This window comes from Protopterus annectens, chromosome 2.part0 (genome assembly GCF_019279795.1).
Source record: "Protopterus annectens isolate FY-2018-M chromosome 2.part0, PAN1.0, whole genome shotgun sequence".
In the NCBI taxonomy this organism is placed as follows: Eukaryota; Metazoa; Chordata; order Ceratodontiformes; family Protopteridae; genus Protopterus; species Protopterus annectens.
This window is the reverse complement of record NC_056728.1, coordinates 1995453769-1995471038: the sequence shown is the minus strand read 5'-3', so window position 1 is coordinate 1995471038 and position 17270 is coordinate 1995453769.

Sequence of the window (17270 nt, the reverse complement as noted above, 5' to 3'; positions counted from 1 at the left end):
GTCTTGTATCCTTTCAGTAAGGTACTTCAGTGGTTATTCTAGGTGCTGCATGTGTCTTGTCAGATACATGCCAGGGGGGAACTTTACATTTAATGACTGGCCTAATGAGCTCTGAGTAAAGGGGGTCAATGACATCCCTAGATCTATAGATCTAGTCACAATCCCATTGGTTGTAAGCTGTGCAATATAGAAGGACTTTACAACAATGGGCACATGTTGTTCAAAAGTTAGGTCACTGTCCACATAAGTTCCCGAATCCCAAACAACTGGGTCAACTGTTAGGGGTGTATTTTCAATGTGACTGTTCTCTGGGGTAGATGACTTCCCAAAGGATTCAATATTGCATTTTTTGGCATTTGGTTTCATTGCATGATTTTGTCACCAGTTATTTATTGTGGTAAACCTTCCTGCAGGATGGCTAAGCCACATGGGGATTCAATGACTACTCCTAGCTTGTAGTCATCTGCAAACTTAATCAGCTACAGTCCTTTGGTATTGGCTTTTTGTTTTAGAAAGGTAGATACCAAACAAGAGAGGTCCCAGCACAGAACCCTGGGGTACTCCACTGGTGACTGTTCTTTTTGTGAAGGTAACTTCCCCTATATTGATTATCTGCATCCTATGTGTGAGCCAGTTGGTAATCCAGCAGGTAACAAAGAGATTTATTCCCAGTTTGTTTAGCTTTTCTACTATGCCTGAGTTGTGCATTGTGTCAAAAGCTTTGGTCAGGTCAAGGTGTGCCGTGTGCACTGTTTTGCTTTCATCCATTGCTTTTCAAAAATATCCACCAGGATGAGTAAGCATGATCTGCCATTGACAAATCCAAACTGTGATGGGTCTAGTGTTTGGAGGATCCCTATGTCCTGACTGATTCCATGATACATCTTTCCATGTCTTTGAATATGAGACTGGTGAGACGTATGGGTCTGTAATTGCCTGAGTCAGTGGAAGGTCCTCCCTTATGCAGGGGAATGACTATAGATGCTCTTCATTCCCTTGTTATAAAACATGTATGGATGCTAAGATTGAACAATATTGTTGGGGGTGTGGCTAAATTATGCTTCATGCTATTTAAGATTTATCCAGGAATATTGTCAGGGCTCCTCAATCCTCCTTTTGTGATAACTGGGGAGAGCTAGTTTCAAGTATATCTTGAGGGAGAGACAGAGAGAAAAGAGGGGTAAAGTTAGAGCTAACTTATCAGCTAGTGGGTTTGCTATATCTTCAGCCTTAGTGTAGGAAACATCATTCACAACCAGCTCAGTCAATTGCTGCATTGTCCTTTTCAGATTACAGACATAACTAAACAATGCCTTGTGATTCTCTTTGGCTTGGATAGGTATTTTAACTTTAAACTTGGCTTTAGTGGATTTAACTAAGCTCTTGAGTTGTGTGTTTATTTTAGTAACAAGGAGTCTAATATTCTGGAAAATTCTGATTTTACCATTGGTCAAAGTTCTAGCATTTTATTATAAAGATTGTTGATATTATGGTTCCACCATGTGAGTTTTGTTCTGTGGTTTGTCCTGCACTTGTTTCTGTGTGGTGCAGCTTTATCTATGTGGCTGTTTAAATGCTGGTATAGTGTGGTGGTGTATGTTTCTGTATACCCAGTGGAGTTAACAGGATTGTTGGGTATTTGTAGCTTGCCAATGTATTACTTAGGAGTGAGTAGTTTGTCTTAAAGAAGTTTCTAAAAGTACCTTGTGTATATAGTAATGATTTGAAGAAGAAACCAAAGGCAGGCAAGGAATCGTACAGTTACTACGGGAATGCTTCTTCAAAATCAATTGGAATAGCTGTGAATTGATTAGAGAATAGCATAACAGCTTAGATTTAACTGACTAGAGGCCATTAAGCTGGGAAATAGCTTAACAGCCCATATTTTGCTATACTTATTTGCCTTGCTGTTAATAAAGGTCAGAGGGAAATAGTAAGCTAAGTTATCAGGGTTTGTATGGGGTACAAAGCGCATGAATAGTAATAACTCTCTGAAGGAAGAAGACATATCCCTTGTCATCATCTAGGTATTAAAGAGCTGGTAAAAAAAGAAACATTTAGGGGGATGGAAGCTATAAAAACACTGATTTGAAAACACAATGATTTCATTTTTTTATTTACACTGATTTACACTGATGGATTGAGTGAATTTCTTTTCTACTTTTAGACCTTATAAGGTGTGGGTTGTTTAAAAATCCTAGATCATTAAAATGACTATAACGACAAAATAAACCAGCTCTGCTAATGAAATTAGCTGCTGTATTTCTCCTACTTAACACATCTCTTTGCTCTTTCAATCATAAAACTGTCATATGTTATGACTGTAATGACTGTTAACCCATATGATGATTGTGTGCAATTTTATTGTTACTTTATGGATGATATTTTTCCGATATGGAAAGGTACAGAAAAAGACCTAAATTATTTTGTGGAATACTTGAAGACAACTATGACATTTTTGGGGTTTACTATGAATAAATCAAGATATACTATAGACTTTTTTGGATATTCATCTTTCTGTAGATACACAGGGGCATCTTAACTCCTCTTTATTTCACAAAGAGTACAGGAAAAACAGTATTCTAAGTAGAGACAGTATACGTCAGAAGTAGGTTTACTCTAATGTAACAAAAAGTCAGTTATTGAGAGCATCTAGACTGTGCACTTGAGCTACTGACTTTTTATAAAGACAGTTAAAACAATGAGTCAGGCAGGTTATCAGAGAGGTTATGACAGTTGTATGACTGAAAGAGCAAAGAGACAGTTGTTAAGTAGGAGAAATACAACAGCTAACCCATTTTATTCATCTAAAGGTGATGGCAAGCAAGAATCGGAATTCTCATAGTTTGATAGGATGATACTAGTCTGTTGGCCCAGAGGCCCTTATAAGCTTAGCCAAGAATTTCACCCATGTTCCCACAAAGTCAACACCTGTTTCCCCTGTCTAGCAGTGACACAGGTGGGATCTCCAGTGTATCACCTTGTGTTCAACTGTCTATGGAAAGATTTCCACTTAGATGTATGAATGATGTGATACTGATTTGTGATGTAATTAAGAGAAACTGCAGAATTTTTGACATTGGATGAGAAAATAATTAATGTCGTTGGTGAAGACTCTTTGTTCATGTTTAGGCACTGTCTGAACTAGAGAACAGGAATTTGAGCATCATAAATATAGTTTCAAATTTACAACAAAAGTGTATGCTAACTGCAGAACGAAACATGGTTTATTTGTTAACTTGTGATTTCTGTAAAGGTTTCTATGTTGGGAAAACCAATGAGATGCTGAGAGATAGAATTGCTAGGCATTTGTATGATATTAAAACTATGAATGATAAGAATGCACTTGCGAAACATATATTGGACTACAAGGGATACACTTTTTCTTTTAGGGTATTACAGCACATCCATAAAAATAGTAAGGTCAGCGATTTTGTCAATCGAACAAAAGACTAGAATTTGATTGGCTATTAAAACTACAAATGGACGAATATCCAGGTTTAAATGGATGTATACCCCTAAACCAGCCCAAAGTGGGCATAGAGTGAAACAATGATCTTACTGGTCTATTTCCTTAATTAAATTTATTTGATTGAATAACATACACACACACACACACACACACACATATATATATTTATATATATATATATATATATATATATATATATATATATTATTTTTTTATGGTTTTGGTTATAAAATCTGAAGAAGGATTATATTAATGTGAAAGCACTCATTGTGTATAAATTTTGTCTTATTTGCATTTTTAGTGCATACGAAAGTTTATGAAGAGAACCATGGTAGCAGTGCTGGTTTATTTTGTTGTTATGGTTATTTTGATTTTCCAGCTTTTGATTGCTGTTTGACTGTTTTACTATTTGTGGATCATTAAGTGGAAGAAGGCAAAGGAGAAGGGAATAAAGAAGAGTACAGGGGCTCCCAAAAAGCCTGGAAATCTTTGTTTATGAATGAGGTAGATGTCTGGTGTACATATTTTTGTCTATGAATGAGGTAGGTGTCTGTTGTACATATTTTTATTAGTATAGTAATGCATCAATTTGCATGTCTTTTTAAACATTAGTAAGCAAATCATATGCTTGACATGGAACACTTACTGGTAAGTTTGTTTGTCTGCTGACATGAGCATGGTTGGAGCAATGAGCCACTCTATTATTTAAAATGGTGTGCACAGGGGACTAAGTTGCTTCTTCTTAAGTACTTTTAGAATCCATGCAAAACAAAACACACTAAACAAGATGGTCCCAATGGTTGAAAGAGTTATATCCTTTAATAAAATGACAGTATTGAGTGCTTTTGTCCAACCAATCCATGGACTTCATCAGAGTACAAAACCGTACTAACAGAACATCACTGAAATACACCATATCATCAACACAAATTGCATCAATCAACAAATTAAAACAATTAGATAATTAAAAGGAAAAAAATATGATTTATACTTATGCATAAACCCTGTGCCAATCATGTAGGTTAAAATGACATAAAACAACACTCTACCAGTTACAGTCATTGATACATCTTAAAATAAACACAAAAAACAACTTTGTTGTTGTTAAAATATGCCATGAACTAAAAAAATCTTGGTCCTATAATTTAATTGCGCCTATAATTTATTAGCTCTATTTCTTAATACTGACATAATAGATATAAAGTCATTTAGTCCAGGAGGAAAGATAGCAGCAGACCTAAGCAGAAAAAATGTTCTTTATTATTTATTACATTCTTCTAATCTCTTCCTCAGGGGGTCTAAACTTATCTGATCAATAATCCCAAAACTAAATTTGACAAAATTACTGCAGGAAGTGGAATGGTTAAAAAGAGCATTTGTTCCGTGTATATTTTAAGATGTATCAATAATTGTAACTGGTAGAGTCTTTTTTTTATATCATTTTAACCTACATGATTGGCAAAGGGTTTATGCATATGCATAAACTGTATTTTTTCCTTTTAATTATCTAATTGTTTTAATTTTTTGATTGATGCAATTTGTGCTGATGAGATGGTGTATGTAAGTGTAAGTGTAAGTGTACTTAAGTGATGTTCTGTTAGTATGGTTTTTGATTCTGATGAAGTCCCTGGATTGTTTGGGATGAAAGCACTCAATACTGTCATTTTGTTAAAGGATATAATGCTTTCAACCATTGGGACTCCCTTATTTAGTGTGTTTTGGTTTGCATTGATTTTCGTTTTTTATACACTGCACCACATTTTGTGCATTTTAGTTTAGTTGGCAGTGAGGACTAAAAATGGACACTTTGGACCAGTTTGATCTGTCCTCCTCTCCAGTAAATGTTAACAAGGTGACACAACTGAAGAAGGATGTAGCTTCTATGAAGGGCAAACTTATCCATCTTATTGAAGTATTTTCCCAAATGGATTGTCCAGGGATGAAAAGAAGACGTGGTGATTCCTTCACTTCTCCTCATCACAAAATTACTAATGGTTTTAGTCCCTCCTCAGCTTTCGTATATCCTAAAGCTGGTAACCATACTATGTCTGGCATGGTGAGTTGGATTAGGAAGGAAGTGGCGAGTACGGGTAACGAGGGAAGCAATGGTGTTTTGTGTTCTATGGTGAGCAGCAATATGAATCATAACCCTCCTTCATTTACAACAGTACTTGGACCTAAACAAACAGAATGAACTATTGGGCTAACATCAGGTACTTTGGACGGTTATGGGTTGGATGGCAGACCATGTTTGGGCTTACCGTCTGATGCATCTACTTTTAATTCTAGTATTGCTAGTTGTGGGCTGAATGGGGACCTTCCTCATCCAGAGGAGCATAATGTTTTTAAAAATATTCTAGAGAAAAAAATATTATTTTAATGATGGAGAAGCTATTAGTATGGATCATGTTGGTATAAACAGAGATGTTTCTTTTTCATCTCTGAAAGAAATTATTTATTTTTTTGTAAAACAATTGTTTAAGTGTAAGAGTTTGCAATTAGAAATACTCTACTTAAAGGAGAGTGTCTAAACATCAGATTGTTCCCCAAGGTCTACGTATCTTTAAATTTCCTTTTAGTCTAGCCTATGACAAAGCTATGATTCATGATTTTACATGTTTTTTTTGACAAGTGTGGTATTGAACTCTTGAATAAAATTATTTTTATAATGAAAAGTACAGAGTCAACCTGTGCCAAGAAGTAGAAAATTTACATGGTAAAATTGCTAGTGATTTAGTTTTTTTATAAGTACAAAGGACTGTATCACAACATTTTAGATAAAATTGAAAGGAGGTGTAATGGACTTTTTTGAAGAAGAAAAGGAGGAAGGCTAGAGACCTTAAGCAATAATTGAAAAAGGTTGTTTATCCTACTTCCAAGATGGTCCCCTCATATCAGCATGGTAATTATAATAATGACCACCATAGACCTGTTAGGCTATATACCAGAGAATGTAACAATGAGTTTAGCAGTGGGGGAGGTGATATTATCACAGTAATGAAAATTATGAATCATATGAACAGGATTTTTGGAACCCCACTTGCTTGGAGAAATCAGCAAACAGGAATTTTCAGAGAAGGTATCCCCGTTCAAATATGATGGTACAACCTCAGAGGGGTTGTGTGTATTTGGAGAGAGGAATGCACAGGACATAGTTCTATCTAATAGTTCTATTGTTAATACATTTGAGGGATTCAATATTTACAACTAAGCAAATAAAAAATTACTCAAGAGCATTTTATTTCAGTTTTAAGAGGGTTTAAATGTGTGCCTATCAGAAAAGTGGACATAGCCAATAGTTTGGTTGAACGGAAACTATTCACAAGAAACTTAAATTTTAATATTTTATTCTCACATTCTCTGGCTATATTGGTAGAACAATGGGTGAAATGTGGTTGATAATACATTTCACTTAAATGAAGACTCTTGGGAATTTCTGGGGCACCTCAAAAGGGACATTTGGTCCAACAACCTACATTTTTGTGACTGTGGATGTCAAATATCTTTTTTCAGTTATACCTAAAGATGTGGGCTTATAATTCTTTGAAGATATGCTACTTTCACAGTCTTCCCTTACCTATGAACAAACAACTTTAGTTGTTAAATTAATATCACTTATTCTAGAAAATTATTTTGTGTTCTTTGATGGAGAATAGTTTCAGCAGATAAAAGGTGTTGCCATGGGTGTGGCATGTGCCCCTGTATACACTGATTTTGTGCTTTTAGGGTAGGAACAAAAATATATTTTTAATAGTAGTTTTGTAAATAATTAACACCATTACTTATTTTATCTGGATGACATTTTTATATTGTGGAAGGGCACCAGTGAAAAAGTTGAAAATTTTGTGAATTATATCAACAATACTACTGAATATTTTAAATTCACATATAAATGTCATCCATGCAAGATCAATTATTTACACACATTGATTTCCCATGATGGAGATGTTTTTAAGTCCAATATTTATTGTAATGACTTTTTATAATTCTTATTTGCATTATACCAGCAGTCACCCTGTAACACAAAAGAGAAGTTTGATTAAGGGGCAAGCTATACATATAGCAAGGAATACTTCCCATTGTGAGGATGTTTTGGCTGAATTGATAACATTTGCTAATATGTTTTATGCTAGGGGTTACCCTAAAAAACTAATGGATAGTATTACTGGTGAGGTATACTATGGATGGAATATTAAGTACAAGCCATGTTTGGGTATAGGTCTGGATGTCAGCAAGAGCCCCTGTGAGAAATCAAAGTACAAGGAGTGCATCATACAATATAATAATTATTCTAAAGAGATTAAGAAGGCATTAGAAAAAAATTGGTATATTTTTAAAGTAAATTCTGATATTTACAGTATGGTAGGACCTGAACCTCTATTTATTACAAAAACTGCGACCAATATAAAAAGATTATTTGAGAACAAACCTAGTTATTTTAAGGTGAATCAAGGTACTGTAGCCTGTGGCAACTGTAGACAATGTTCTTACATAACCAAGGAATATTGTAATTATTTTAGATAATGCAATTAAAACAAAAATTGTTTTTAAGGGGTAATTGAAACACAAGTAAAATAGTGTATCTGGCTAAATGTGAGAGTTGCACATAGGTAAAACAGAGTGTGCATTAAAAGTAAGAATTTAAGAACATGTGGATGATATTAAAAATGGGAAGGAAATGAATGTTCTTTTCAAACATCCCCCATCCTGTAGTAATTGTATTAAATTTACCTTTGGGTTATTGATCAGATAATTATTTAATCAATTAATCATGAATTATGTATGTATGTAATTTATACAATATAATATTATTTTATTAATATATATATATTTTTCAAATATATATACTATCAACTAAGCGACACAGTAGAATACAACATTCATACGGAAATTTAATTTAATGTATAAAACAGGTATATGCTTCATTTATACACATTTTCATTAATTCATACAGCAAAAACAAGCATTTCTTAACTAACAGGTATGAAAATTAATGTCGATTGACACATGTAAAGCACGAAAGCACTTTAATGATTTTGATTTTCAACAGGAACATTTATCTAAGGGAAACTGTGCTGGATTGTTAAAATTATATTTAACAAATGGAATATACAACAGAAATTAATGTATACAGCTTTAAATTTTAAATGAAACTGTGTAATTATTTGATTGATTAATTGTTTCAAACAGTATAAAAATCATTGGCACCATATATTGATTATTCTGAAGAAGTCTGCATTCGGCAGATGAAAGCGCTAGATCGTTGTTTTGTGTTTTAACTATTTTGTTTATTAAAGTACTGAGGTCTGTTCACACGGAGTTGCATCTTTTGTTGGGTCTACTTGAGCTTATTTTTGGTATTGATCAGATAAGTTTGGACCCCCGAGTTGGAGATTGGAAGAATGTAATAAATAATAAAGAACTTTTTTCGCAGCTTAGGGCTATTGCTATCTTTCCTCCTGGGCTAAATGACTTTATATCTATTATGTCAGTATTAATAAATAGGGCTAATAAATTATAGATGTAATTAAATTATAGAACCAGGAATATTTTTAGTTCATGGCATATTTTAACAATGATAACATTGTTTTTGTGTTTATTTTAAGATGTATCAATGATTGTAACTGGTAGGGGACTATTTTATGTCATTTTAACCTACATGATTGGCACAGGGTTTATGCATATGTATAAACTGTATTTTTTCTTTTAATTATCTAATTGTTTTAATTTGTTGATGGATGCCATTTGTGTCGATGAGATGGTATATTTAAGTGATGTTCTGTTAGTATGGTTTTGTATTCTGATGAAGTCCCTGGATTTGTTGGGATGAAAGTACTCAATACTGTCATTTTGTTAAAGAATATAATTATTTCAGCCATTGGGACGCTCTTGTTTAGTGAGTTTTGGTTTGCATTGGTTTTTGTTTTTTACGCACTGCACCGCATTTTGTAAATTTTACTTCTAGAATCCAACCCATTCCAAAAAGCCACCAATTAAGCCAGGGCCTTGGTAGAGTGAACCATGACCATGCCTGGAAGAGTTTTGTTGTGGATGGAATAACAAAAAGTAATAGCTTGAGATAATCAAGTCTGTTTTGACATAGGTTGTCATTTCTTCTTCTCTTCACAAGACATGAACAACTGATTGGAAGTTCTGAAAGGTTTTGTTGTATCAAGATAGCACCTGATTTGCCTGTGGGTACCCAAGGTATAAAGTATCCTTTCTCCCTTATTTTTAGGTTCTAGAAAGAATACAAAGAGCTGAATAGCTTGGCATAAGGTAAACCACTTTAGGTATAAATGAAGTATTAGTTCTTAATGAAGACCAGTCTTTGTGAAAAATATAAAAGATTGACACACCATGAGAGCCTGCAACTCAGATACTCTTCTTGCTGAGATCAGACCAATTAGTAATGCAGTTTTCCATGTAAGTAACCTCAAGCCACATGATGTGCTTATTCAAATGGAGCAGAAGTTAGTTTTTTTTTAAGATCCCATGGAGGAGCCTCCTGCTCCCTGGAAGACTTCTAATGTAACACCCTTTTCAAAGACATGTTCACATAAGGTTACATTGAAAGAGAGAGAGGCCATGGGTAAATGTGCTGTACTGGCCAACAACTGAACCTTGACTAAGTACTAATACAGGTTAACTCACACAAATATTGAAGAAACAGAGGAAGACTAGCCCACATTGGATGTTGGTTCTTTTGTTGGCTCCAACTAAAATACTTTCCATTTACCAATAAATGATTTTCTAGTATGTTGCATGTCCTCATAAAAAAGATTCCAAAAGGGTACAAAAATGTTAAGAGCCAGGCAGGCAATTTTAGTTATTATGGTCACGATGCATCAGACATCACTGGTCTTGTGTGAGCACGTCCAGTCTGTGAGGAACTTCTGGTAATTACCACTGGCCATTCCAAAAGAAGGAACAACCTCTATTGTTTGGACTAGAAAAGAATAAACACAGTGATCTTTGGAGAGCCCTTCTGAATTTTCAGAATAATCCTGAATATTATTGGAAAGAATGGAAAAGCATACAGGAGATTTTCTGTTAAAAGAAAAGAAAAGAAAAGAAAAAGCATCTGTATTTTAGGACTTCAAGGACGGGGACATGGAACAGAAATTTGCCAAATAATAACTAATGGTGGCAGCAAATGATCTATTTGAGATGTTCTCCATAAATGGATCAAATCTTGGATGACCCCCAATAGAAGTTTCACTCATGATGATCTGTCCTGGTTTTGTTCAGTGTGTGGCTACAGTTTGCATTGACTTTATGTATGATGTCTGAGAATGAAATTGTGCTGAAAAGCTATATCCCAGGCTACCATGGCTGGTCTGCATAAATGGTAAGTAGTAGTTTATCACTTGCTTGTTTTTATAGCACACGCTTGTGATACTTTTTGTAAATACTTGTAAGAGTCCTGAGGACCAAAAAAGAAAGAGAAAATAGAGAGCATTTATAAGTACAAATATGTTGATGGGTTTTGATTTACCTTGACTGTAGCTAAGTCTTTGCACCTTTATCGCTGTAGTCATACCTCTCAATTGTACAGATTTTCACAGAATGTGCAGATTTTTGCCTCATATTTTTCATCCATTTTTAATAAAAGTGTGGCTTTTCTGGCAAATTATTGACAAGTCATTAGAGACTAAAGACAGAAAATAATGACAGAAATTTGAGTTTCAGACTTCATACCCTTCAGAAAATTCACACCAAAGCAAAACCTGTTAGTCTATCAACTTTTTAAGTTTGTAAGAGCAATATTTAAAAATTGTCCCTTTTTTTGAGCTTTTGCCCCCCCCCCCACATTATTTATGGCTTTGTCAGGATTTCTTGTTCTAAGAGGTTGAGAGGTATGCCATAGATACTGCCTTCCAAGTAAAATCTGAGGTATCTGTTCTGAGTGACTCTGCTGGAGCCAGAAAGGAAAATATGAATTTTGAACAATACAGTGTCTCCAGCAAAATATTTCTCTTTTCATAAACCAAAAAAGTTGAAACTGAATTGTCAAAGGATGAAGATGTTGATACCTTACAAATAACAGGCACCAAAATGAGTTTTGTTATGTGGAGTCTTGCAATAAGTATCACGAGACTCATAGAAGCCAGGGAACACAGAATCCAGATGTATTCCCTGTGCTGATACAGTAATGTCAGTATGAAAAACTCAGGAATATAGATATAGCTTTACTTTAGCCTCTTTGAACCTATGTGTCCTAGAGTAACTCAGAAAAATAATAATGTGAGAGTTAATCAAATTACATTTGTAAATTCTGCTCAAATCCCATTCTCTTTAAGAGATCACTTTCCCAAGTGAGAGATTCTAGACATTTTAAACAATGCTCTGCAAAGAAAGGCCAGTCATGTAAATAAGAAAAAAGTGTGAACACTTTGCAGTATATTATCAAATTGCTAGCCACTTTTTATATATTCTTATAGCAGTGGATAGGCCAAATGGTAAAGCAGAGTAACTAATAATGTGATCTAGACTCAGAAAAAAAAAATATTTAGAAACTTCTGACATGTAGGTCTATGAAAGTGAAGAAATGCATTATCTGAATATCTAAGATCACCGAAAAAGTCAAAAGGAAATTAAGGGATAACATTTAGAACTTGGTATAAAAACAAAACAGAATAAAAACTTTCTCCTAAAAGGAAGAATGAGCATGTCTAACACAACCCAGAGGGTCTGTTGTTCTTGTCAGGAGGAAAAGAAAAGTTAAATCTGGTGAGTGAAAGGGACATCCCTCAAGAAGGAGGGAGAGACTCCCTCTTCATAATGGAACATTAATGCATTTATGGTTTGCCAGGGGGTGGAGTGAGGTCATGTAAAACATAAAGCAGCCTAATGACTGGCTTTAGTTCTGGAGGGTTCCTATATTTTTTTGTAAACTCCCTGCTGTAGCTTTTTATACATCTGCTTGCCAGCAACTTGTTGGGGCTGATTATTCAGTCTTAAAAGAAGGTAGCAGGAGGTATGTTAAACCCATTGGTCAAACAGAATAAGAAAGCCTGAAAATCTGAGAGAACTCATGAATCAGTATAACTGTCAGCACAATTTATAAGGACCTTTATAGCAGATGTTCTAAAATAAATGTTCTCCAAGGGAAAATTCAATTTTGTGTGTGTGTGTGTGTGTGTGTGTGTGTGTGTGTGTGTGTGTGTGTGTGTGTGTGTGTGTGTGTGTGTGTGTGTGTGTGTGGCTGGGCTGGGAGAAGGAATAACAGAGGAACTGATAGGCTGTTCAGTGGTTTAGCCTGAAAATGTGTCTGATTCCTAGAGAAGCCAAAAACAATAGTCTGTTAAACAAGTAAATTGTAAAAGAGTAACATTTTCCTAGTTAAAAACTAAGTAAAAACACCACATGACTTCCACAGCACTCAAAAATAAAACAAAAGCAACTTTAACTGAAGAAAAAGTAGTTCAAAATAAGTTTTAACAACTTTTTATCTTAAAGGTGAAAAAGTGATGCTCCTGTTTAAAAGTAATGAAAAGTCATGTGGCAGCCATTAGAAAACGAATTTCCCCATCTTTAAAATTATTAGTTTACAGAAAAAGTACAATTTCTGCAATAAAAACTAAAGTGAAAGTTTTTTTCCCGCAAAGAGAACTTATCTGCCTAGCAGTGGAAAAGCATTAGCCAACAGTCAATCCTCAAAAGCCCACAGAAATGTGTTCTCTTCAGTGGCTGGAAAGCTCCGAAGTGAGTCACCTCCAAACATGACTTTCAGTTTGCTCAGCTTTAGCTGACTAATAGTTTGGGCATGTGGAAGGTGCCCTGAAAGATTTGGAAGCTGGCTGGCAGATGAATCCTTAGTAGAATTCAAGTCATACAGCTAAGGCTAATGCAGCAGTGATGAAATGAAGAGCATACACAGTAGCAAACAATATAACATTAAAATGGCAACATTCTTTAATGATTTCATATAAAGGTGAGATGTCGTACAATTATATATAATGAATATGTTCTGAAGTTTTTAGAAAAATCACGGATATGGAGGCAGTCCTCACAATTCAATGTAGTCATGAGATGGATTAACCTACAATACCTATTACATCCTTATTCTTTGTCAAAATACCTGTCAAAATGCAAACACATACATTTAAAAGAAAGGAATAATGTACTATTTTCATATTTGTTAAAGTGTGCAGTAGAGAAATGTATGTCACTGTCTAGCATCAATAGTGACTGAAGTATAAACAAGGCCTCGGTCAGTCTATCAGCCCATTTATCATCCTCATCACCATCAAAAACACTCTCCTGTCACCAGTGCTATTTGAAAAGATAAACATTGCAAAGTAAGTAAGTCCAAAAGCAGGTTCCAGATCCATGAAAAGCATAGCACACAGAGATATTAGCTATTAAGTATATATACACCCATTATCTCTGTATCATCTGACAAGGTTCATTTACTTATGGCAGTGAGACTGCAGGATTTATAGCCATAGAGGATGGGAGAGAAGTGATTGTGATGAAAAATATGCTGTTTTCCATTACCAAGAAAACAATGACAGAGTACACCACCATATTATTTCCTGTTCTAAATCTACTTCAGACATCACAGTAGTATAAGACAACAATATCTGCATCATATTGGAAAGACAAAGGTGCATATTGTGATATGAATTACAGCACTTCAGCATTGCCTTATTAGTAAAGCTGTAAAAAACGAATACTACACAGTCATTAGGGGCACTTCTTGAAAACAACTAGATACAGATGTCCCTGAATAAATCTTGTGTGAAGGTGAATTATATTTTGTATGGTGGTATTATGTTACTTTTTTATTTTGAAAAAAGTCTGATTTTTTCATATTTTCTTTATAACAAGCAGCATCAATTGTATTTACTTCTTTATGGCACAATGGAAATGATCCAAAATTGCTTTCAGCTCTCTGGCTGCTGTTGTGGCATAGCTTATTTCACATTTACCAACCTCACTGAAACACACAGACACACACACACACACACACACACACACACACACACACACACACACACACACACACACACACACACACACACACACACACACACACACACACACACACACACACACACACACACACACACACACAAAATCATAAATCATACTACAAAAAAAAATGTCAAAGAGCAAACTGCAAAGAATGAGTTGACAAATGTTTTTTAAAAACCATGTATTGCACTCATGAGAAAAGGAAGTTCCTTTGAGAGCAGAAAAAAATGATCAGCAGAACAGTTTCTTTTGTGACAGATATATTTGCATTTAAACAAAAAATATAAAGAAAGGGGTGCTTCCCGTAATATTTTCACTATGGTTTTGCACTTAAATTCAGTATTGTTTTTTAAGAAAAGGGAATGGTGCATATATGGCTGATTTTAATAATGCATAGCTGATATATTATATTTAAAACACTTAGTTGCATCTTTATGTAACAAATCTACCAGATGCCTCCATTTAAAAGACAAATGCAAAAACCTTGATGCCTGTCCAAGAAAACAATTATCAGCTGCAGACAGTGTCTACTGAAACACTCATACTGCAAATTATTTTGCTTCAATATGTCTAATAATTTTCAGGTGTCGTGTCAGAAGTTTATAGCTTCACTTTCATTAATGTTCTTACTAAGTCAATTGTTACAAACAAGTTTTGTAGAAATTTGAGAGATATATTTTTCTTCAGCATTATTTGAATTCCTCTGTACGCCGAAGAGAGACTTTAATTATCTCAGCATAACAGACTTTTGCATCTCATATTCTATATCATATTACCTTTCACTAAATTTTTCTTCTTCAAATTACCTGTAGATATTCCTAATACTGAAACTGTATTCCAGTCTGTTGTAATGCAAATTTGATTATTCTGGTGCCATATTAGTACAATAAGTTATATATAATTTGTATGCCGAACAGACAGGGAATAGGCACTAGGTAATCCATACAACCATGTTACTAGAGTTTTGTTACAGCGGCTTTGGTGTACTATAAATCAGAGACTAGAGAGTTTAAAAAGTATCATCCTGTGCTCTAAATTTGTGACTTCCACCAATATCTGACTATGGCCACTTGCCTGTAGACTATAAAGGAACTTGCATACTAAACAGCTTAAATATAATAAAGCAATTCATGTAGCAGATACATGTAAACATCTACTACTCTACAGTGGCACCTCCTATAATGTTTTTCCAGAAAGTGAAAACAAAAACTGATTTTGTTAGTCCATTGTAATTTGCTTTAAAAAACATAGGACAACAGTCACATATCATTACAATCCATGACTCACTAATCATGTTTGCATCTTCAGAGTAATGGAAGGCATTGTATCCCAGCTCATATTGCTAACAAATCCAGTTATGTAAAGTATATCTGGCATCTAGTTTGCTGCAAATCAATGCAAGTATTTCATGAAGTAGGTAATAACCCCATACCATGTTGACTCTACTACTTTGTTTCTGGTGCTGAAATTAGATAGTGCTGGGTTTTATTCTGCCACTAAGGAATATTCCCTCTTTTTATACATTTTATCGTGTCTAACATGACATCATGTTGATTAAGACTATAAATATAAATGCACCTATTATTTGTACTCATATTCCTCACCTTCCATAGTAGAACACAAGCTGCACTTCTACAGTATATGTGGACACTGAGTATCCAGACTGCTTGTAAAACTCAGTCTCTGATATATCACAGATATAATGGTTTACTTTAAAACTTATTCTATGAGATGCTGTAGAACTGCAAACATCAGTCATAAAACGTTTTTTTCTTTTTATTTTTTTTCTATTTGTCAATACCTTAGGTTACAGTTTTAGGAGGAGTTGCCATAATGAAAAATATGAGAAGCAAAACATTAAACAGTACAACATATATTTGTTGTGTTTCGAGAATACTCCATGTATGTAATGAATTTAAAAAAAGTTGCCACATTGTAGTGAGGAAATTTGCCTGATGAGCAGCGATGCACAGAGTTTGTGTTATTCAGAAAACCAATATCTGTGATGTGTCCAGGCCAAGCAGCATGATATAGTCCAGTACCTGTTAATGGCCATGTAATGGCATGGTAATAAGCAACATTATTAAAATGAGCATTTCTGTCTATGCTAATAAGGCAAAATAAGTTGGTGGAGTCATTCAGAAACTTATCAGCCAACATTAATGTGCCAGCTATATGTCTGAATATGGTCAAATGCTCCTGTTCAGATTGAGTGAATCACTGAACAATGCTAGGGGTTGTCGTAGCTTTAGTAAATGTGTATCTATAAGAGCCTCTCATTGCCACTGCTATATCCAACAGTGCACAACCCTGCATGAGGAGATATGGGGTCATACAGCTGTGCTCTACATTTCATGTACAGCCTGACGTGGACATTGTGAACTGGTGCTGGGATCGTAGGAACACCAGACAAGAAATGTTGCCATCTGCTGGCTTCATCTACAGTCTATTGAAAGTCACTAAGTACTCATCCCAGTAGATACCAAGGTATATGTGATTTTTCATATGTTAACCACTGGGACCTTTCAGTGACCTACTGGTGACACAGTGAGGGTATGTCAGACATCTGCCTTGAGAATATTCCATTAGTTTCTCAGTACCATGCTTCTGCATGAGGGATGTATGTGTGGTTCTTACATCCCCTAGAGGAGAGAACAAATAATAATCAAGATTTCAATGATATCGCTCATTTACCTGAGGTACTGGAGACTGTACCCACATTGACATAAAGGCCCCATCCTGCTGAATGGGGAAGGAGGTACATAACTAGAAATGGTATCACTCCATTAACAGCCAAGTGATCTGTAATGCACAT